The 23,192-nt window shown below is 39.7% G+C and overlaps 1 pseudogene; it reads left to right on the top strand.

The window, feature by feature from the left end:
- Positions 1–6,693: 6,693 nt before the first annotated feature.
- Positions 6,694–7,629, top strand: LOC102874174 (annotated as a pseudogene).
- The last annotated feature ends 15,563 nt before the right edge of the window (positions 7,630–23,192 follow it).

Below are 23,192 nucleotides of genomic sequence, written 5' to 3' on the forward strand. Positions count from 1 at the left end.
GAAGAGTATTGAGAATACCATGGACTGCTAGGAAAACAAACAGATTTGTCCTGGAAAAGGGTTAAACCAGGTGGCTCCTTGGAGGCTAAGATTCTGAGGCTCCATCTAACATACTTTGGACATGTTCTGAGGAGGGACTGGTCCCTGGAGAGGGATATCATGTTTGGGAGGGTGGAGGGACAGCGCAGGAGAGGAAGGCCCTCTATGAGGTGCCTTGATTCAGTGACTGGGATAGTTGGGATGGGAGTGTCAGAGACAGTGCGATTGGCACAGGACAGAGCGGAGTTTAGGGCTGTTGTACATAGGGTCACTATGAGTCGCAAGCAACTCGATGGCACATAACAACAACAACACTTCCTATGTGACATTGCTGTGGTAGAGTTTTTCATGCCTGCAGTGATGTTAGGTTCTTGATTTGAAGTCACTGCTCTAGAATGCTGGGGCAGCTACCCAGCCCCTGTGTTTCTCTCTTCACTTCTGACTCAAGAGAAGATTCCGTTCTGGACCTGTGAGAGCAGCCTCTTGTAGCTAAGTAGGATTAAGGCACTTTGGATTCAAGGGAAGTTAGTTGACTGGACTTGGAGGAAGGGGTGTAGAGCAGAATGGAGTGGGCAAGAAGGAAGTGTGGGCACATACATCCTAGGACCTCACTCAGATTCCAGCTCTTCATGTGAGCTCTCCTGGGGTTCTCCCTCAAATTCCAGGTGTCTGATTCTCACCTGACAGCTCTTGCCCAACAGTGCTCTGGGTCCAGTGGGGCTCTGTGCCTGGGGGTTTAAGAAAACTCAGTCAAATACCCACTGTCCTTCTTTTTCCTGGCAGAAGAGTCTCATAATAGTTTTTTTGGCAGCTCCTGCCAGGGTCTGTGTCTCACTGCTCCTGTGGCTCCCAAACAAATTATTTTAATAATAGTTCTCAATCAAATTCCTATTGTCCTACTTGATCCCTGCATAGCCCACATCATTCTTTGCACCATTTGTGTTGCTCTCTGTGCATAGGTTACATTTTACCATCAAGAAAACAAAAATACTGAACACTAAGCCAATATGTTACAATATCATGATAAATGAAGAAAAAATTGAAATAATTAACAATTTCTTCTTGGTGGTTCCACAATAAACACCCTTGACAAGAGCAGTTAAGAAATAAAAATGTGTTGCATTGAGGAAATCTGCTGTAATGGTCCTCTCCAAGGTGTTGAAATGTATTGATATCATTTTAAAGAGTAAAGGGCACTTGATTCAAGCCAGAGCATTTTTAATTACTTCCTATGCATCTGAAAAGGGAGCACTGGTGATCTGGTGGCAAGAAGCTGTGCTGTAATCCTGAAGTCAAATGGTTCAGATCAACCAGCTGCTCTGCAGGAGAAAAATGGGCAATCAACTCATGTGCGATTAACTGCCTCTGAAAATCCACTAGAGGGTCAGCTATGGGTTTGTTCTGACTCAACAGTACACAACAACAAATGCCTCTGAAAGTTGGGCATTGACTAAGAGGGACAGAAGAAGAATTTTGAATTGTAGTTTTAGAAAAGAGTACTGAATATATCATGAACTGCAAAAACCCAAAGTATGTCTTGGAGAAGACATAACCATGGTGCTCTTTAGAGGCAAGTATGATGAAACATTGTCTCACATACTTTGGACATGTTGTTAGGAGGGCCTAGTCCTTGTACAAGGATATCATGCTGCAAAGGTAGAGAGTCAGAGAAAGAGAGGAAAATCCTGAGATGGAGTGACACAATGGCTGTAGCAATATTGAGCTTGAAAATATCAGGGGTGATCAGAATGTCATAGGATAGAGCAAGGTTAAAATCTACTGTTTATCAGGTCACTGTGCATCATGGTCAGCCCAAAGGCATCTAACAACACAACAACAACAACAACAACACATATTTGCTGCAGCATTATTTATAATATCAAGAAAATAGAAATAATCCATATGGTTATGGATGAAGGAATACATGAATTAACAATAATAAGAAGAGACAAGTTACACAGGTTGGCACCTAGCACCTACTGAGACTTGTGGAGCAAAATATCCCAGACTTCACTTGGCACTGAATCACTTCCCTGGGCCTTTGTCTGTTCAGATGGAGAAAGATCTCTACTTATTAGCTTCAGGAATGGAAACAGATACATGGGACTGCCACTAGCACCTACTGAAACTTGTGGAGCAAACTATCCCAGGTAGCACTTCTGGAATTTTACTTAATCCTGGGGAAACTCCCCACTTCCATCAAACAACAGGACAAGACAGAGAAGCATGCCCACCACAGATAGGCAAAGGAAAAGTCCCTACCTTCCTCCCCAACAAAGAATAAGTGGATAAGAAGCTTTATATTGGAAACAGGAAACAGATCTGTAATAAGGAATATTGCAAGTGGGAAACTGAGTTGGGGAAATACTTAGTCTGTGACTCTATCAACAGCATCATAAAGATAATGAACTGACAACAACATACACAGACAACAGAAATTGCCTTGCACAGACTAATAACTTCACATAATGTCAAGGAAGCAGCAGGTAGGTTCCAACATTATTTAAAAGACAAAACAAACCTTATCCTAAAAAGTAGACCAAGTTGATGACCTAATGAGTACCGGAGAGAGAGGAAAATAGAAGAAATATATTGACATGGAGTTACACGAGCTGATACTGAAGAAATGACAAATTATGGAACAAAGAGTTAAAACCATAAATAAAGAGATACAAGGAATCACAAAAAAAGGCACAAAAACACAGTACTAGAAACAGCAGAAATGTATGAAAATAACATCCAAAATATCAAGAATGGTATTGCAAAAATTTTCTACATGCTTGGGGGAGAAAAGGAAAACCCAAAACAGAAGAAATGAACAGAGAATCAGTAGGCTAGAAGAGAAGATGCTCAATGAGAACTTATTGTTGAAAAAAGAGAGAGAAACGGTAGAAGGGAAAGGAAGAAAATATTAGAGTTATGTGAGATAATATCAAATGGAACAATATACATATAATCAGAATTCAAGAACAAGAGAGTGAGAAAATAGCACTGAGAAAATTGGGGAAGAAGTAGTAAGTAGAAGAAAACTTTCCAGATATCATCTCATGCAAAATGAGGAAATTTCACATTCATGAAGCTCAACAAACTCCAAATAGACTAGGCACCAAAAGAAAAACTTCAAGACATATCATAGTGAAATTCTCTAAAATAAAGGACTATGAATATGAAAAGCAGTAAGAATATAAAAGAATATGAAAACACTAAAAGAAAAAGGAAAAGCCACCTACAGAGGAGAGCCAATTAGATTAAGCTCTGACTTCTCATGTGAGAAGGAAGACAAAAGGCTGAAAATATAATTGCCAGGCAAGGACCCTGAACTCAGTAAAGCTGTCCATCAAATGTGAAGGAGAAATCAGATCAGTTGCAGAAAAATGGGGATTTAATGGATTCATGAAAGCAAGACTAACTCTATAAGAAATATGAAAGGAATCCTTCACACAGAGACAACAACAAAAAAATGTTGATGGGCCAAAGTAACCAAAACAATGGAAAAAGGAATGAAGCAAAATGACAATGATAAAACCCTGACTGTCAATAATCACTCTTCATGTGAATGGGTTAAATGCATCAATTAAGAGAAAACGAATAGCATGGTGATAAAAGACAAAGCCCATCAACATGTTGCCTACAAGAGATACATCTGAGAAATGAGAGAGAAAAAAAATAGACTCAATATCAAATAATGGAAACAATATACAAAGTAATGGCATCCACAAAATTGTAGGAGTGGCAATACGGTTTTCTGGTAAAAATATACTTCAAGATGAAAACTACCATAAAAGATAAAAAAGAGCAATATATAATGATGAAAGCCACCATACATCAAGAAGACATACCTTGGTTAATATCTATGCATCAAATGATACACCTGAAAAACATATAAAACAAGTTAACCTACTTGAAAAAGTTATAGATAGCACAAAATATTTTAATATCTTTACTCATCCAGGCACAGTGGAACAGAGGGGACATAGAGAATTTGCAGCACTGTTTAATACAGCCATCTAGAATGTGTCATACTCTGACCAATCAAATCAACTGTTCCATCTTGCTTCATGGATGAATAGAAAAATGGAGACAAATTATAGGACAATATGCCTTCTTCCTGGCACAACTCCACTTCTACTTAGTTAAGTGAGGATTCTTAAGTAATTTGCATCTCTTCATTCTTCTTCAGCATTTCCATCTCTTGCCTCCATGACAAGTCATTGAGTCATATCTTTGTCTTCCTTCAAAATATAACTACAATCCAATTCATTCTGATTCTTTCCAATTGCCGTGCTTCTGGATTTCATTGGCTCCAGCATAAAAGCCTGCCTTAGTTTGCTCATTTGTCTTTGAGTATACACTGACCACGAGTTTTACTTTCACAGATGGATGAAGTTAGCTTTTCTCATGACCTTTCTTTATTAATGGGATAAAAGTCAAAGCCCTTAGCCTTGAAGTGTTACTCCTCATGCCAATTACACATTCCAGTCATCCAGAATAGACTTTAAAAGTAATCAACAGTTATCTCCATCTTAGACAAACTTAACCCCTTAAGACTAATATAGGAATCTTTATCATGGTCTTCACAAAGTGACCTCAGCCTCACTATTTCCCATTTTCCTACCCTGACACAATTTTAATGTAGAAGACACATTTCACTTATATTTTGTGGAATATTTTTTCCCATTCTCTTTGCCTTATTTATTATAGCTATGTCAACATTTAGTTCTACTACTTTCTGTGGGATCTTTATTCAGTAACAATTGCTTCATCTGGAAGAAAGAATTAATAAAATCTCTTTGCAGAGCTGGCCATGGGTACTAAGACCAGCCATGGTTCTGGTAAGGTAAGGTAAGGTAAGGTAAGGTAAGGTAAGGTAAGGTAAGGTAAGGTAAGGTAAGGTAAGGTAAGGTAAGGTAAAGGTAAGGTAAGGTAAGGTAAGGTAAGGTAAAGGTAAGGTAGATAGCAATTTCTGTCCTGTGTACTTTAGACTAATGGTACATCAATATTAGAGTGTAGCACTCTGATTCTCATCAGCATTTTTGGAAATGGACCTGGGGATGTTTCCTGAGCAATTTGTTTTGCAAAAACTCCTGAAACATTACCCATATGTTCTATGGTTGATTTTTTTCCCTTTTTCTCATTTTTTAAGCTGTAAACACATATTTGGCCACTTCCACCATATTATCAGAGCTACAGTGTTTACCATTTTAACTTGAACACAAGCTGTGAGTTTCAGTGTTAATCTGTTCTGGTTGGCAGAAATGATGAGTTTTATGCCATTTAGGAATGGTTAACATTTAAATTTTAGCAGTAACTTTTGAAATATATAAAGATTGATATTGGAAAATGGATTTAAGTCTATGTGGGGGTTTTTTCCTCCCTGAAAGGAAGCATAAGATAGCATTAACAATTATTTCTTATGGATAAGAGGCACATGTATGGAGGTGAGACGTGGTAATCAATTGTTCAAATCCACCTTCTGCTATCCTGTGTAATCCTCTCATCTTGAGAATACTTATTTTGGTCATATAATTTCTTACTTATAGCTATTAGATGTGTTTTGAGTACACACAGAATTTATTGGTTTACTTCTGATCAACAGAATTCAACAGAAGTAAAGCATACCACTTTCAAAACTAGATTATCCAAAAGCTGTTGCTTCTTTCTGAGGCCAACTTCTATCTTACTGACTGTGGGATGACAGTAGCCATGTTTTGAATTACTCAGTGCACACGACTAAGTGACAAGGAGCTGAGGGAAGCTGGAAGCCAATATCCCCTGAGGAACTGAGGTTCTCAGTCTGTATCCTATGAGGAACTAAGTCTTGCCAACCACCAATTGAGTGAGTTTGGAATAAAGTCTTCTCTTAGCTCTCTAGTCTTTAGCATCTAAAGTGTCAAGTTATAGGGTGGTGGCAAAAATGGAGTTTCCATAATTCTACAGAATTTCTTTGGGGATCATTGTTCCTGATTGCATAACATCTAATGGAAGTGTTTAATGTGCTGGATACTTTCCTCTCCCTCCTTCTGTTTGGCCATTTCCAAATATTTATAACTAAATTATTATGTTTATCCTTATTTTAGTATTTTTAAACTTTAAGTAATATACATAAAGTTTTTTTAAATGTTCAAACAGTTTTATCTTGACTTTGCTAACTTCCCAATAAACCTAATCCTGTCTTCCAAATCTTCTCATCATATGTGTCCCCTAAAACACTTTTGAGAATAAAAGAAAGCTCTATTAATAATTACACTGGAGGAGGAACCACACATCCTCCAACTGCTCCTCCATTACCCTCCTTTGTCCTCCTATCTCTTTATTTCCCCGCTTTCCCTCATTCCCCTGCCCTCCCTCAGTGGGGACGTAGCCACGGCCGCTGCCCAGTGGACCATCCTGGGCTTCAGACCTTGAGAAGCTGGTGACCGGCCCTCCCTGCCCCAGACTAAGACCGCCGCTCCCTGCCTTTCCGGGCTCCCTCATCTCTCGCACACGGCCTGTCCCCAAGGCCTTGGAGGCAGCGCGCCGAGCAGGGAGAGAGCCCTGAGCTGGAATCGGGGAGACCTGATCGTCGTGGGGACCTGCCAGGCTTCTGACCCTTGACAGTGCCTGGCAGCAAAGCATGAAAGCCTGAAGTTTTTAGGTCCATCACGTACTGCAAGAATGGCAGATTTTGGGATCTCAGCTGGCCAGTGTGTGGCAGTGGTCTGGGATATATCATCTCCTGTAGAAGCGCTAAAAGATCTGGTGAACAAGCTTCAAACATTGACTGGGAGTGAGGGCCACGTGTCTGTGGAAAACGTCAAGCAGCTGTTGCAATCTGCCCACAAAGAATCTAGCTTTGATGTTATCTTGTCGGGTGTTGTTCCGGGAAGCACCATTCTACATGATGCTGAGATTTTGGCAGAAATGGCCCGGATCCTTCGGCCTGGAGGATGTCTTTTTCTAAGAGAGCCAGTAGAGACGGCTGTAGGTAACAATAGCAAATTAAAGACAGCGCCTAAACTGTGTTCAACCCTGACTCTTTCTGGTCTTGTGGAAGTAAAAGAGTTGCAGCGGGAAGCCTTGAATCCGGAGGAGTTAGCGTCTGTCAAAGAACACCTAGATTACCAAAGTGATGGCTTGCTCTTTGTGCAAGTCACGGGCAGAAAGCCTAACTTTGAAGTGGGTTCTTCGAGTCAGCTCAAGCTTTCCATTGCCAAGAAGTCTCCTTCAGAGAAGCCTGCTTTGGACCCTGCTGCTGTCAAGCTCTGGACACTGTCTGCCAACGATATGGAGGATGACAGCATGGATCTCATTGACTCAGATGAACTGTTGGATCCAGAAGATTTGAAAAAACCTGATCCAGCTTCCCTGCGAGCTCCTTCATGTGGAGAAGGGAAGAAAAGGAAGGCTTGTAAGAATTGCACGTGTGGCCTTGCCGAAGAACTGGAAAAAGAGAAGTCAGAGGAACAGAAGAGCGCCCAGCCCAAGTCAGCTTGTGGAAACCGCTACCTGGGTGACGCGTTCCGCTGTGCCAGCTGTCCCTACCTTGGGATGCCGGCCTTTAAACCCGGGGAGCAGGTGCTGCTGAGCAACAGTGGTCTTCAGGACGCATAGGACGATTCATCGTGGGCACGTTGTTCTTCCGGCCCCTGCCCATCAAGTCTTCAGGACGCCTGGGGAGGTTCAACACGAGCACGTCACCCCTCTGACTCCCACTGCTGTGTGGCCGCCCACAGTGTTTGCTCGCTGTCTGCTTGAACCGAGCTTTAGGGAGGGTTTTCGGTAGACAGTGTAAGGGCTGTGGGCGTGCACTGTGTGTAGTACTACTAGGTACCCAAAGACCAAAGTATATAGTGAGCCTTGGTTACCCTGACCTGAGTTCAGGGCCTTCAGTATTAAGGAACAGAGTGTACCTGGAGGAGGTTCCTCTCTTGATGTTAAATTACTGATCCTAGTAACTCCCTTGGACCCAGACATCCTTTAGTATTAATTAACACCCAGTAGGGAAGCTCTAGCGCTGGTTTTGTTCTGAGCCCATGGCACCTCCTGTTTTCCAGAGTTGGTGGTTTATGACACACAGTTTGTCATCACAGAAGATAAGTGTTCCATGACCTCTTCATAGCACCAGAGGAATTGCTCACGACTTGCCCCTCTGTCCCCTTCTCTCCCTCCTCTCCGCCTGGTTGTTCTGTGTAGCATCACTGTCATTTCTGTCCATGTACAGGAATTAAACTTGAATGCTTCTACCTGTCAAAAAAAATAATAATTACACTGGAAAAGTATTCATAGCCAAATAAATCTTTAGAGTTCTATTTTCCACTGAACTGGTGTCAGAATCAAGAAGTAGCTGGTACCTATCTGCTATTTCCATTATACAGACCCATGCTCCTATGCAGGCAAGAGATGTTTGAAATGAAATCTTAATATTATGATTGTTGTAAAGTTCCCTCAAGTCAATTTCAACTCAGAGTGATTGTAATGACAACCAAATAACAGTATAGTCTGGCATAATCCTTAGGATTACTGGCATGTTCAAGTCCATTCTTGCAGCTAGCCTGTCCATGTGGGGGTTTCCCTCATCCTCAGTGGTCCTCTATGTCAGAAACTTGATGGTCTACTGATTAATTTCTTTTCATAGAATGTTCAAAGAAAGCAAATCGAATGATGTTATGTAGTGATCTATAAAGTTAAAAAAAAAATCTATGGTTCATGACGTTGCCAAAGTGTTAAAGAGCAAGGATGTCACTTTAAAGATTAAGGTGCACCTGAAACAAGCTACAATATTTTCAGTTGCTTCCTATGAATCCGAAAGTTGGACAGTAAATAAAGAAGACACAAGGAGAAAAACTGTCTTTGAATTGTGATGTTGGTAAATGATATTGAATATTCCATGAGATGCCCCAAAAGAAGCTATTCTGCCTTGGAAAAAAGGGCAATCAAAGTGTTTCTTGGAAGATGGAACTTCATATCATATAATTTGGGCATGTTGTCAGGAGGGGCCAGTGCTTCACAAAACATATCATTTGGGAAAGGTAAAGGATCATACATAGGGAGGAAGACTGTCAGCAAGATGTCTACGTAACAAGGACTGTGACAGTGTACTACAGTCTGTCCAAGATGGTGAGGACAGAAGAGGATAAGGCTCATATGAGTTGTAGTTGACTCAAAAACACATAACTATGATAGTTTTCAGATGTTGATGTCAAGTCTTTCTTTCTAGTCTTAGTCTAGAAGCTTCTCTGAAACATGATTATAACTGGTGACCTTTCAATATCTGAAATGTCAGTGGGATAGCTTCCAGTATCATAGCAACGTGCAAATGACCACAGTAAAAGCCGAAAGATGGGTTGAAGAAATCTTGACAGTGGAGATAAATACAATAATATCCTTGAGGCTATTTTCTACCCAGGTAAATTATTTTTATGCATAAAGCCTTATTAGTTGACCCTGCTTCTTGTCAAAATTGTCAGTTCACCCCAAAGTAGAAGAACATACTAAAAATTTCAAGGCTTGTCTCTTGGCTTGCTGAGATGCTTTGCACTCAATTTTCAGCAGATTTACAGGAAAAATATGTGAAGACAAAGTAACCAAATTTTTCAGTTCCATCCTCAACCTGCCCATCACCTGGAGACCTGGACATGGAATCTTACCCAAATGTATGAAAGTTTGGAGAGTGATTATGAATGAAATATGCTATCCTGTATTATTTCACAAAGGAGAGTATACTCGATAATTCACATTTTTTAAAGTTTATGTGGAAAAAATCCTTTAAGTGAAGAGAGTTTACAATCTACAGATTAGTATTAAATTTAATGATGAATGCTAAGATATAAACTGGTGAATTTGTTGAATTACAAGGTTCAAGACAAAATGTACTTCACCAAAGAAGACATTAAATGGTCAACAAGTAAATGAAATGCTCAAAATCACTATTTATTCTTATTATTATGTGCCATCAAGTTGTTGTGACTCATAGTGACACTATATACAACAGGTCTGAATCCTGCTCTATCTTGAGCCAACCTCACTGTCTCTAACATATTTCAACAAACAGATACTGCCCTGGATGTTCTCACCAAGTTGTGCCAAGAAATCTGGAAGACATCCACCTGGCCAACTGACTGGAAGAGATCCATATTGTTTACTATTCCAAAAGGTGACTCAACAGAGTATGGGAATTATTGGACAATATCATTTATATCATATGCAAGCAAGATCCTGATAGAAATTATACAAAAATGACTAGAACACCGTATCAACAGAGAACTGCCAGATATGCAGGCTGGGTTTAGAAGAAGCCGTGGCACTATGGATATTATAGCCAATATTAGATTGCTCTTAGCTGAAAGCAGAGAGTACCAGAAGAATGTCTGTGTTTCATTGACTATGCAAAGGCATTTGACTGCACGTATCACAACAAATTGTGGCTGACTCTGAGAAGAATGGTAACCCCAGAACATTTTATTGTGCTTATGCAAAACATTATATGTTTCAAAATCAGGAAAAGTATACACTAAGAATGTACCCTATCTCCCTACCTTTTCAATCTATATCCAGAACAGATCATTCAGGGGGTTGGGCTCTATTAGGAGGAATGTACCATTAGGATTGGAGGAAGACTCATAAACATACTATTTTATGCAGATTACAATACCCTGCTTGTTGAAACTGAGGAGGACCTGAGGCATTTGCTGCAGAAGGTCAAGGACCGCAGCCTTCAATATGGATTAAAACTCAACATCAAGAAGACAAAGATTCTCACCAGTGTGCTTATTGGCAGCATAATGAAAGATAGAGAAGAATTGAGAATGTTAACAGCTTCAGCTTGGTTGGCTCCACAAGCAACATTCTTGGTATCAGCAGCCAGGAAATCAAAAGATGAATTGCACTGGGAAAGTCTGCTGTCAGAGACCTTCCAGAATACTGAAAAGCAAGGATTACTTGCTATGTATCAGAGAGCTGGACAATAATCATGGAGGACCGAAGCCGTATTAGTGCTCACCCCCACCCCCACCCCAATGCCTTTGAGCTGTCATGCTGGAGAAAAGTACTGAACATACTATAAATTGCCAAGAGAACTAACAGGTCTGTCCTGAGAGGATGAAACCAAGCTGCTTCTTGGAGGCAAGAATTTTGAGACTCTGTCTCACACACTTTGAGCTTGTAGCCAGGAAGGACCAGTCTTTGGAGAGGGGCATCATGGTTGGAATGGTGGAGGGACAGCATAGGAGAAGACGACCCCGGGTGAGATAGATTAACACTATAACTGGAGTAATGATGGCAGTTGTGTCAGAGACAGTGAGATTGGCTCAGGATAGAGCAGAGTTCAGGGCTGTTGTGCATAGGGTGGCTATGAGTCATAGTCAACTCTGTGGAACTTAACAACAACAATTATATAATTTAATTATTCTGCATCTTTGTTGAGTTTATTTCAAATTGACTTGTTCTTTGTTGAATGTGTTGTTGTTGTTGTTGTTAAGCGCCATCGAGTCGCAGGCCACTCATAGCGACCCTATGAAGGAGAGTCCTTGACGCTTGGGTGCCTTTCATCCCCTCTCCAAGTTCATAGGGTTTCCAGAGGCAAGCTATTATAGAAGATTTTGATAAAGAAAACTCTCAGATTCAAAGAGAAGATAATAGATGAAAGAGATAATGATTGCTTGCAGTTTCTCAGTTTTTAAGGGTTTGAATTAGCAAACAATACAGTGACTATCTCTTCACTCTATTTTACCAGCAGAGTCTTGATTAACATGGATTTTCCTTGTCCTCCTGTTCAGTGTAGCCTTTGTCTTAAATATTTCTGCTTTAGAAGAATGTTGTTGTTGTAATGTGCTCTCGAGTCACCTGTGACTCCTAGTGACCCTATGTACAAGAGCCCTAAATTCTGCCCTATCCTGTGCCAATCTCACTGTCTCTGACACAGCTACCGCCATTATCCCAGTCGCTTAATCAATTCACCTCATAGAGGTTCTTCCTCTCCTGCGCCGTTCCGCCACCCTCCCAAGCATAATGTTTCTCTCCAAGGACTCGTCTCTCCTTGCAACATGTCCAAAGTATGTCAGACAAGTCTTCAGAATATTTGCCTTCAAGGAGCAGCTTGGTTTAACCCTCTGCAGGATGAATCTGTTTATTTTCTTAGCAGTCCATGGTATACTCAAAGGCATCAATTCTCCTTCTATCCTCCTTAGTCATTGTGCAACTCTCTGATACATTGCAAGTGATTGCAAAGACCGTGGCCTGTATCAGGCACACCTTAGTCTCCAGAGTGACACCATTGCTCTTCAGTACTTTGGAGGGGTCTCTAACAGCAGACTCTCCCATCACAATACATCTTTTAATTTCCTGGCTGCTGGTGCCAAGAGTGTTGACTGTGGAGACAAGCAAACTAAAGCTGTGAACAATCTCAAACTCTTCACCCACCATCCATCCTGATGCTGCCAATTGGTCCAGTGGTAAAAAATCTTTGTCTTCTTAATATTGAGCCTCAATCCATATTGGAGGCTTCCAGATCTCTTCCAGTCAGTTGGCCAAGTAGTTGTCCTCCATATTTCTTGACACAACTGGGTAAGTATTTTTGTTAATTACTGCTGAGTTGGCTTTAACTCATGGCAATACCATGCACAACAAAATGAAATGTTGCCTGGTTCTGCACCATCTTCACATACTTAACAATTCTTGAGACCATTGTTGCAACCACTGTGAATTTTGAATGCATTCTTTTTCTTTTTTTCAAATAACACATTTTTATTTTATTCAAGGTTACTTTATACTTGTGTCCATCAACAAATGAATGCATAGAGAAGCTGTGGTATATTCACACAATAGAATACTATTCAGCACTGAAAAACAAGGAACTCATGAAATATTATAGAAAATTAGTGACCCTGGAGGGCATTATGCTAAGTGAAGTATTCCAGTCATGAGAGGACAAATACTGCACAATGCCACTGTTGAATGCATTCTGATTAGAGATCTCCTTTCAACACTGTATTAGACAATGTTCTATTGTGATCCCACATAGATTGGCCCTACCTTTGGCTAATTTTCAGAAATAGATCACCAGATCTTTCTTCCTAGGTAGTTTTTAGTCTGGAAGCTTTGCTGTAACCCATTCACCACAAGTGCAATGACTTCACTTCCAATATCATAGCAGCCCACAGGCCAGAAAACTATGACAAATTGACAAGAAAGTGATGGTGAATAATATTAATAAACTAAAAAACACAAACTCATTTCCATTGAGTTGGTTCCAACTCATGGTGATCCTCCATCTGTATCTGAGACTGCAAATTATAATAGAAGGTGATTGTCGTCAGTTTCCCACAGAGAAGCTGGGAATTTGAACCACTAGAGACATAGCCTTACGTTAGAAATACAACTCCCCAGAGACTATGCCATCAAAACTCAAAACCTCAAACTCACTGATGACAAATTAAAACTGATTAATAGTTGGCAACCAGAGAGACATTGCCTATCTTTCTCCCTTGGAGTCAATGGTGGGGTGGGGGTAGTGGTGGGGGTGTTTGAATAACCAAAGAAGTTCAGTTAGCAATGCAGAACTATGTCATGCTACTGCTGTTGTTGGATAACATCCAATTGAGTACCACTCATAATGACCCTATGAATAGATCTGAATCCTGTGTTATCCTGTGTCATCCTTATTTTCTCAGCTATACTTGAGTACATGGCTGCAATCACCATGCCAAGTCATCTCGTTGGGGATCTTCCTTTCTTTTAAAGCATATCACTTTCCAAGGAAGAGCTTCTCCTAGTTTCCAAAGAGTACTCTGCATCTTCTCCAAGACTTATTTGTCTTTTGGCAGACCATGGGATATCCAGTACTCTTCTCCTACCCTACCCTCAATTCTTCTTCTGCCATGTTTATTCAATGTCCAGCTCTCGGTTGCATAGAAAGTGATTGTAAGTCAGGTGCACCTTAGTGTTCAAACTAACATAATTGCTCTTCAGTATTTTGGAGCAGTCTCTAACAGTGGACTTGCCCAAGGCAATGTGTCTTCTGATCTCCTGACTTCTGGTGCCAAAGATATTGATTGTGAATTTAAGTAAGAGAAAATCATTGAAAGTCTCAATCCTTTCTCCACCTATAATGATGTTGGTTATTGGCCCAGAAGCAAGGATCTTTGTTTTCTTGATGTTGAGATGTAACTCATATCGAAGTCTGTAATCTTTAATGATCTTCCGTGGCAAGCATTTCAGGTCCTCCCCACTTCCAACAAACAAGGTTGTATCATCCGCATAATTCAGGTTGTTATTGAGTCTTCCTCCGATCCTTATGCCACATTCTTCTTCATAGAGTTCTGCCTCATGAATCAGTTGCTCAGCATACAGACTGAATGCGTATGGAGAGAGAATATAACCCTGATACACACCCTTTCTGATTTTAAACCACACAATTTTCCATTGCTCTGTTTGGACATCAGCCTCTTGGTCTAGGTATAAATTTCATATGAGCAAAAGCAAGTGTTCTGGGATTTCCATTCTTCTCAACATAAGCCATAATTTGTTCTGATTCACACAGTCAAATGCCTTTGCATAGTCAATAAAAAACAGATAAACAATCTTATGGTGTTTTCTGCTTTCAATTGAATCCCTCTGACACAAGTAAAGGAATGAATTTGTGGACCTGCACGGTGTATCCATTGTGCATAGAGTTTTTGAAGGCCTATTATTTCAGAAATAGATGTCTAATCCTTCTCATTGTTGTTGTTGCTGTGTGCTGTCATGCCATCTGCAATTGAACTCTGCTCTATACTGAGCCAATTTCATGTCTCTGACACACCATAAACCCAGTCACTGAGTCAATCCATCTCATCCTGGGTCCTTCTCTTTTGTGCTGTCCTTCCGTCCATCAAAATATAAAGTCCCTCTTAAAAAACTGGTCTCTCTGGCAACATTCCCAAAATATGTCAAATGGACCTTCAAAATTCTAGTGACTGTGTCCAGGGCAGTGTTTGTTGAAATAGGTCATTTGGTATACTATCCATTTTTAAGGCCTTGTTTTATGCCAATTTCTTCAGAATAGCTTGACCTTCTTCTTTTATTACCATAGACTCTTAATCATATGTTGTTTAATTAAACTCTTTTGTGTTGCCAATTGCTTTTGGTATAGTAACTTTATGTACTCCTTTCATCTTCTTTTGATGCTCCCTGGGTCTTTCAACATTCTACTCACAGCATCCTTAAGTATTGCAACTCGAGGATTAAATACGTTCTTCAGTTCCTTCAGCTTAAGAAATGCTGAGCAAATTCATCTCTTTTGATTTTACAACTCCAACTCTTTGCACATTTTATTATAATTCTTTGCTTTTTCTTCCTGTCATGCCTTTGAAATTTTCCTTTCAGGTCCTTAACTGCGTAATTCCTTTCACTTTGGCTTCTCGGTACTCTAATGCAATATCCAGTTTCTTCTCACATCCATCTTGATCTTTCCTTCTTCCTTTGTTTGTTCCATCATTGTTTTTTCCATCATTTTTGCTTTCTTCTGTAGCTGTTCTAATGCCTCCATATCAACATATATCATCTGCTTTCTTGACTCTGGGGTATTCATGCAATATGCAATATTCTGTGCTTTTTTGTAGAGAAGGCTTAATTTCTTTTTTCCAGAGTGTTTGAGGCTGCCTGCTGCTTTCTCAATATTATGTGAAGTTTTTCTTGATATGTGTCAGGCCATTTTTATTGTATCTGGGTAAGTTGTCTGCATAAATTCTTATCTTTATGATGTTATTGATTAGTCACCAGCTTAAAATGTTTAATCTATGGGGTGAGCCATTCACTCTAGTGAAAGTCCTTTCTGGGAAAATTTGCCTTTCCTAAAGTCCTTCAGGTTCTCTTTGGTCTGCACTGAAGCCCTACATGAATCTCACTTTATCCCCTCTCCCAAACCTAATCGTCCTTCTTTGTCGATGGAGTGGCTTAGTGGTGTTAGACCAGGTGCTCCTCCACTCAAGTAGTTTCCGTCCAGGGGATTTCAAGTCAGCTCTCTTTCTCACAACATAATGTGCCAGGTGAGAAAGTCTTTCCCCTGCTTGTAGCTCTCTGTCCAAAACTCTCTTGTCCTGTTTGGCAGCTGGGGTGGCCTCACAGCAGCATAAGGAAGGATCCCAAATGCCCTACAACCCCCAAAAAGGCATATTTTATGTAATATTCAAGTATTAATTTTCAGTTCAAGGTAACTGATTATAAACATGGAACTTGCACAACATTGTTATTCCTGAGGCTGTTGTCTCATTTACTGTATTTGTCAAGAAGATAAATACACTAGAGAAGAATTAGCCTTGTACTGGCTATCAATTTATTAGCTCTTAGCTCCACTTTCACAGTTATTTTTTTTTTGTCTGCCCTATGTTAATGAATCTGTTCCTGATATATAATTTTCTTTTTCCACTGTGTTAAGCTTTGCAAGTAAAAAAACTACAGAGAGATATTAAAGGAAGAAGCAACTTTCCTTTCTAGGTCACTGTTTCCTGGAGAATATGCTTTTGCCTAGTTTTGCCAAGCAATGGTTCCTGTAGAATTCTGTTTTCTCTAGCATTTGTTTGCCAGATGCTTTTAGCATCTTTCAACTTAGGCAATAGCATTGTATTAAGAAGTTTTAGCATTGTGGGTTTGTACGTCAGTCCAGATTACTACTCCTTGCACTTAGATCCAATTATGTGTCCTAGGAAACTTGTTATCTACTGAACTATATCTATGGGCTTTTATTCCATGTAGTCAGGACCCCAGTCTTGTTACGTTTAGATTAACTAGGGTTTCTGCAGAAGAGAAGATCTTCAGCTTTCAGTTACAGTAGCAGTTACCAGACAGTCCTGAGTCCCTCAGCCACCCTGATTTCTCTGTGTATCCACCCACCTGACATGACTCACGTTTTTCCTGGAGAGTTGTTTCTGTGGCCCTCCTGATTAAAGCAATCAAGCAAAAAACTTTGTGATGGCAACCACACTCTGTTCACATCCTCACCAGCCTTGACTCATCTCCACATGAAGGGCTGTCTCTGCTGGCCTAGCATTTGTGTGTCAGATCTGATTTGGGCAACTCAACACTACTCGCCATCTCCACCCTCTTCAGTAATTTTAAAGGGAGCCCCCTTTCAAGTTTGCCATTTGTATTTCTTTCTCAGCTCGAGAATCTTTAAAGATTCTATTTATACCTTTATAAGTATGCTCCTATCACAAATAATTCTTTCTATTGAATCTGAAGTCTGCAAACTTTTTCTGTGAAGAACCAAATGATAAATTTAGGCCTGGGGAACCATACAATCTTTGTCACAACTGCTTAACTCTGCCATTGAAGAACAAAAGCAGCTATGGCTAATATGTAAATGAGGGGTGTGACTGTGTTCCAATGTCACTGTCTTTAGAAAAACTAGCACAAATTTGCTCATGTTCATAGTCTGTCTCCATTTCTATATAGTCTCTGTCTTCTGATGGTCCCAAGAGGGATATTAGTAAATCACAGAACATCAGACAGACTTTCCGTTCTCCACTCACTTCCTCTTAATCCTATTGCCATTCATAAACTCACCAGCATTTGGGTCTTGATCAGCAGACTACTGATCAGGCTGGCCTAACTCACTTTGTCCACAGATATGGTGTTGCTGTTGATTGCCATCAAGTCAAGCAGAACTCATAGTGACCCTACAAACAAAAGGCCTGAAGCCTTTCTATAGCTATCAACATTTATCAAAGTTCATAGGTTCCAGAGACATGTTGTTTAGGAAATGAATGCCATTCCAGGGAATACCCCTCAGGGTCAGCCTTTGGCCAATAATTGAAGGAATTTTGTTAGTTGCCTTTGAATCTAGTAGAAGTCTATGGCTCATTTGAGATGTCAATCCCCAGCCCTCCAGGCGCTTGTTAGTGCTTTGCACTGCAAACTCAAAGGTACTTGGCTAGACTACACCAGCTGCTCCATGGTGGTGAAAGATAGGCATGAAAGAGACACAATCAACTCCCATGCATGCAATTTACTGCCTCTGAAAACCATCTGGAGAGTTAGACATGGTTCAAGTTTCACTCAAAAATACAAAACAAAACAACAATCCATTAACATGATTGCTAAGCATCCTTTGAGATAAGAAATTGTTCTTTAACAGAAAAATTTGTTTAAAACCTGATCTGAATGGAGAGAGTTAAGAAAAAAGAGAAAGAATGAGAGCAGGTTTACCTAGACAGAAACAGTTGTGTAGGATTGACAGGCAGGGGAGCAGGAGCACAGATTAGCAAATGAGTGGGTAAAATAAAGGGAAATGAGTGCAAGTACAAGTTGAAGCTGAAGAAAATCAAAATAGGTCCAAAAGAACCAAAGTATGACCTTAAGTCTATTCCATGTGAATGACAAATCTTCTCAAGAATCATTTTGAGACACTAAATGTTAACGATCAAAGATCAAATGATTTGTAGAATGACATTTAGACCATTATCCATGAAGAAAGAAAAGGTCAATACAAAGACAGAGGAGAAAGGAAAGATCAAAATGAGTATCAGAAGAGACTAGAACATCTAAAAGAAAAAACAAAGGGAAGAAATAGCTAAGAAAATAAATGAACATATTTCAAGGAGCAGCTCAAGAAAATAAAGCATTTCATTATAATAAAATATTTCTAAGTCCCACCCATTCTTAGGTTCAGTGAGTTGTATACTGGTGTTGCTTTAGAGATGTCCTCCATATCTCTTTCACCCTTGCAGAACATTTCCATAATAAAGCTCTTTCCTTGGCTGCATAGAAAAACCTGGAATCTTGCTTTGCTATTCTTAGTTGGCTGGAAGAAGAATCTAAATTTAAAGAGTACACTAGCAACATTTCTTGGCAACCACCTTTTTAAGGGGCATAAATTGGTTCTGAATCATGATCACCCCATGTGTGCATAGTGTACTTGCTCTGTAAGGCTGTTAATTTTGAGAAACACATCACCAGGATTATTTTCTGAGGCCCCTCTGAATGGATTCAAGAGGTGATTGATTAAGTTGTACCATCCAAGGACTTATATTTGAAGAGTAATTGTTGTTGCTGTGTACTAATGAGTTTTCAGAGGTGGTTAATTGACGGGAGGGGATTGCTCATCCTTCTCCTGTGGAGCAGCTAGTGGCCTCAAACCGTGGGCCTTTGGGATTTCAGCACAGTTTCTCTATTATTGGATATAAATACCCCAGTTCCCTCCCTCTTCAGTTAAAATAACTATGAGACATGTGTTTTACAGTAATATCTAGAGCTTTACCATAGATAAAAACCACCATGTTACTGTTACAAACCAATCTATTACTGACTGCCTTTCCTTTCACAAATCATCTTCCCAAGCCCCTGATGATCTCGAGCCTCCAGATAAACTACAGACACTCATTTGTAGCCTCAGTTTCCTCTTCAGGCAGAACTTCCAGGATTTGTGTTCTGCCACACTAATGTAAACAGGATTTTTGGTGCACAGTAAGAATTCATGACCATAAATCGGGTGACTCCATTCAGCACAATCTAGATAGAGTTCTCCTTGCACATACTCCACTGTCTTCTCCAGTTTCTGTGCTTGAAGAGGACTAGTCTGTAGGAAGATGTGCTGCTAAGTAATGTCTCTCTAGCAGTTTGAATCCATTAGCCACTTCAAGGGAGAAAGATGAGTAATCTCCTTCCATGTAATTTACAGTCTTGGGAACTAAATAGAGGGTCAGCTACGAGTTGTTCCCAGCTCCTCCATGATTCTGTGAGTGATTCTGTGAGACAATGAGTAATTCTCACTGCCCAGATATTTCTATTGCATTTTGTTGTATCTTTAAATTAGAAATTTATTATTATTGTTGTTGTTACGTATCTTCAAGACAGCATCAACTCATAGGTGATCCTCCAGCAAATTTCAGAGGCAGTAAATCAAAAAGGAGGAGATTGCCTATTTTTCCCCTATGATTGTTGTTGTTATGTGCCGTCAAATCTCCTGTGCCACATAGCAGAATAGCTGGTAAACTTAAAACACATGGCTTTGGGCTGGCAGCATGACTCATATTTTGTAACTTTTTTTTTTTTTTTACTGCCTTCGGAAACCCTATGAACTTGGAGAAAGGATGGCCCAGTGGACAGAAGGTGATCCTACCAAGCCAAAGGTGGGTGACTTTTAGTTCACGGCCCTCGGGCGTGTCTTTCATTGTTTTTGTTCAGACATTCCTCTAGGTCGTATAGCCCTGGCGTACAAGTTGCTGTACCACGGTCACTTGTGGTTGTTGTCAGGCTGAACACTGTGACACTGATGTGTGTCAAATGCGTTAATGGCTGATTACCCAATGCGGACAGAGAGTGGGGTAGAGCTCCCCGATTAAAACAAGCTTGGAAGGAGGAGTGGCATTCACTTCCATAATAGCTTGCCTCCAGAAACCCTATGAACCTGGAGAGAGGATGAGAGACACCTAAGCATTGAGGACTCTCCTTCATAGGGTCGCTATGAGTCGCCTGTAACTTGATGGCACTTAACAACAACAACAACAACAACAACTTACTTATTTACAAAGTTTGGATACATTGTTTTTCACAAAAGATCCTTCATCAAATTGTGCAACCCTATGATTAACACCCCACCCCACTCTCGCCCATCATCACCCCTCTGCTTCCACCCTCTCCCCCCCTTGGGTCCTTATACTCATACTACAATGATGGTTTTATATAATATTTGTCCTTGTGGTACTGAGTCATTACACTCAGCATAATGCTCTCCAGTCCCTCCAAGTTAGGTAATAATTTACAATATTATTTCTCCTGCAGGCTACATACATAGTGTTCCATTTTGTGAATGTACTATAATTTCTCAATCTATTCATTTGTGATTGGACAACTTACGATGGTGAATAATGCTGCTATGAACATTGGTGTACAAGTTTCCGTTTGAGCCTCAGTTCTCATTTTCTCAGAGTATATTCCAAGCAGTGGAATAGTTGGGTCTTATAGAATTTCTATGCTAAGTTTTTTAAGGAAGCAAGAAACTGTCTTCCAGAGTGGTTGTACCACTGTACAATCCTACCAACAATATATGAGTTCCTATCTCGTCACAACCTCTCCAACATTTATTACTTGCTGCTCTGCTAAACTTTGCCACTGCTAGTGGAGTGAGATGGTATCTCATTGTGATTTTGATTTGCATCTCCCTTTTTCTTGGGGGGGGGATAGGAAATGTTTAATTGATTTTCAAACAATCATTCATATACATTGTGTTTCATGCGTGTACATTGTGTTTTATATAATCATTCAAATACATAAATTCCTTCCCCCCCCTTTTTATACTAGTTTATTTACAAAATTTGAATATACTGCTTTCCAGACCATATTCTTTCAATTTCTCTCACCTGTGAATATATCATGGACTGCTAGGAGAACAAAGAGGTTTGTACTAGAGAGAGTGATACTGGGCTGTCCTTGGATGCAAGGATTCTGAAGCTTCATCTGGCATACTTTGGACATGTTGCAAGGAGGGACCAGTTCTTGGAGAAAAACATCATGCTTGGGAGGGTGGAGGGACAGCGCAAGAGAGGGAGGTTGTCGATGAGATGGATTCAGTTATTGGGGTAATGGGAGTAGACACATCAGAGATAGTGAGGTTGGCACAGGATAAAGCAGGGTTGAGGGTCTTGTATGTAAGGTTGCTATGAGGCACAAGCGACTCGACCACACATAGCAACAACAACATCAGTAAACAGGGCACATGTTCCATTTCTTTAGGTCTTTTAGTGTGTCTTTCAGAAATGTTCTGTAGTTTTCTTTATATAGACGTTTTGTATCTCTAGTTCTGTTCACTCCCAATTATCTCAATTTGTGGTTGACTATTGTAAATGCTATTGCTTTCTTGATTTCCTTCTCTGAGTTCTCTTTGTTCCTGTAGAGGAATCTCTCTGATTTATGGATATTGATCTTATATCTTGCCACTCTACTAAACTGGCCTGCTAGCTCTAAAGTTTTGTTGTTGAGTCTGTGGGGTTTTCTGTGTACACTATTATATCATCTGCATATAGTGATAGTTTAACCATCTCTTTGCCAATCTAGACGCCTTTTATTTCCTTCTCTTGTCGTATTTCCCTAGCAAGCATTTCCAAACACAATATTGAATAGAAGTGGTCCCTCTTCACAAGGAAAATGGTTTTTAGTCTTTCTCCATTGAGACTTATTTTGGCTTTTGGTTTTGTGTATATACTTTTCACGATGTTGAGGAAATTCCCCTCTATTCCAATTTTTCTGAGTGTCTTAATCAGGAAGGGATTTTGGATTTTGTCAAATGCCTTTTCTGCACTAATTGCTAATATCATATGGTTCTTATTATTTACTTTGTTAATATGGTAAATTACATTGGTTGTTTTTCTTATGTTGAACTATCCTTGCATACCTGTTATGAATACCACTTGGTTATGGTAAATTATATTTTTTATGTGCTTTTGGATTCTATTGGCTAGGATTTTGTTAAGGATTTTTACATTTATATTCATAAGAGATACTGGTCTGTAGTTTTCTTTCTTGATAATATCTTTGCCAGTTTGGGTATTGGGGCTATGCTTGCTTCACAGAATGACTCTGGGAGTGTTCCTTCTTTTTCAATTTTTTGAAATAGTTTAAGTAGAATTAGTGATAGATCCTTTCTGAATGTTTGGTAGAATTCAACTGAGAAGACATCTGGTCCAGGACTTTCTTTTGGGGAAATCTTTCTATGACCTTTTCAATTTCTTCTTTTGTGATGGGTTTTTTCAAGTGTTCTATATCTGTCCTTTTCAGTCTGGGTAGGGCATGAGTTTCAAGGAATTTTTGCTTTTCCTCTAGTTTTTTTTTTAATTTATCAGAATAGTTTTTAATAGTATTCCAATATTATCAATTTAATTTCATCTGGTTCTGTTGTGATGTCACCTCTATAATTTCTTAATCAAGTTATCTGTATCTTCTATTTCTTTTTCTTTTTTCAAATTTGCCAGTGATTTGTCAATTTGATTGACACTTTTGAAAAACCAGCTCCTGGTATTATTGATAGTTTCAATTTTTTTTTTCAGTTTTTTAGCTCATTGATTTCACTCTTGTCCTGATAATTTCTTTTCTTCTAGAGGCTATAGGGTTATATTGCTGTTCTTATTCTAGTTGATAAAGGTGTAGATCATTGATTTTTCTTCTTTCTTCCTTTTTTATGGGTATGTCTACTGTTGTGAACTACC

Source organism: Elephantulus edwardii, unplaced genomic scaffold (assembly GCF_000299155.1).
Source record: "Elephantulus edwardii isolate Elephantulus edwardi_28Jun2011 unplaced genomic scaffold, EleEdw1.0 scaffold00059, whole genome shotgun sequence".
NCBI classification, from domain to species: Eukaryota; Metazoa; Chordata; class Mammalia; order Macroscelidea; family Macroscelididae; genus Elephantulus; species Elephantulus edwardii.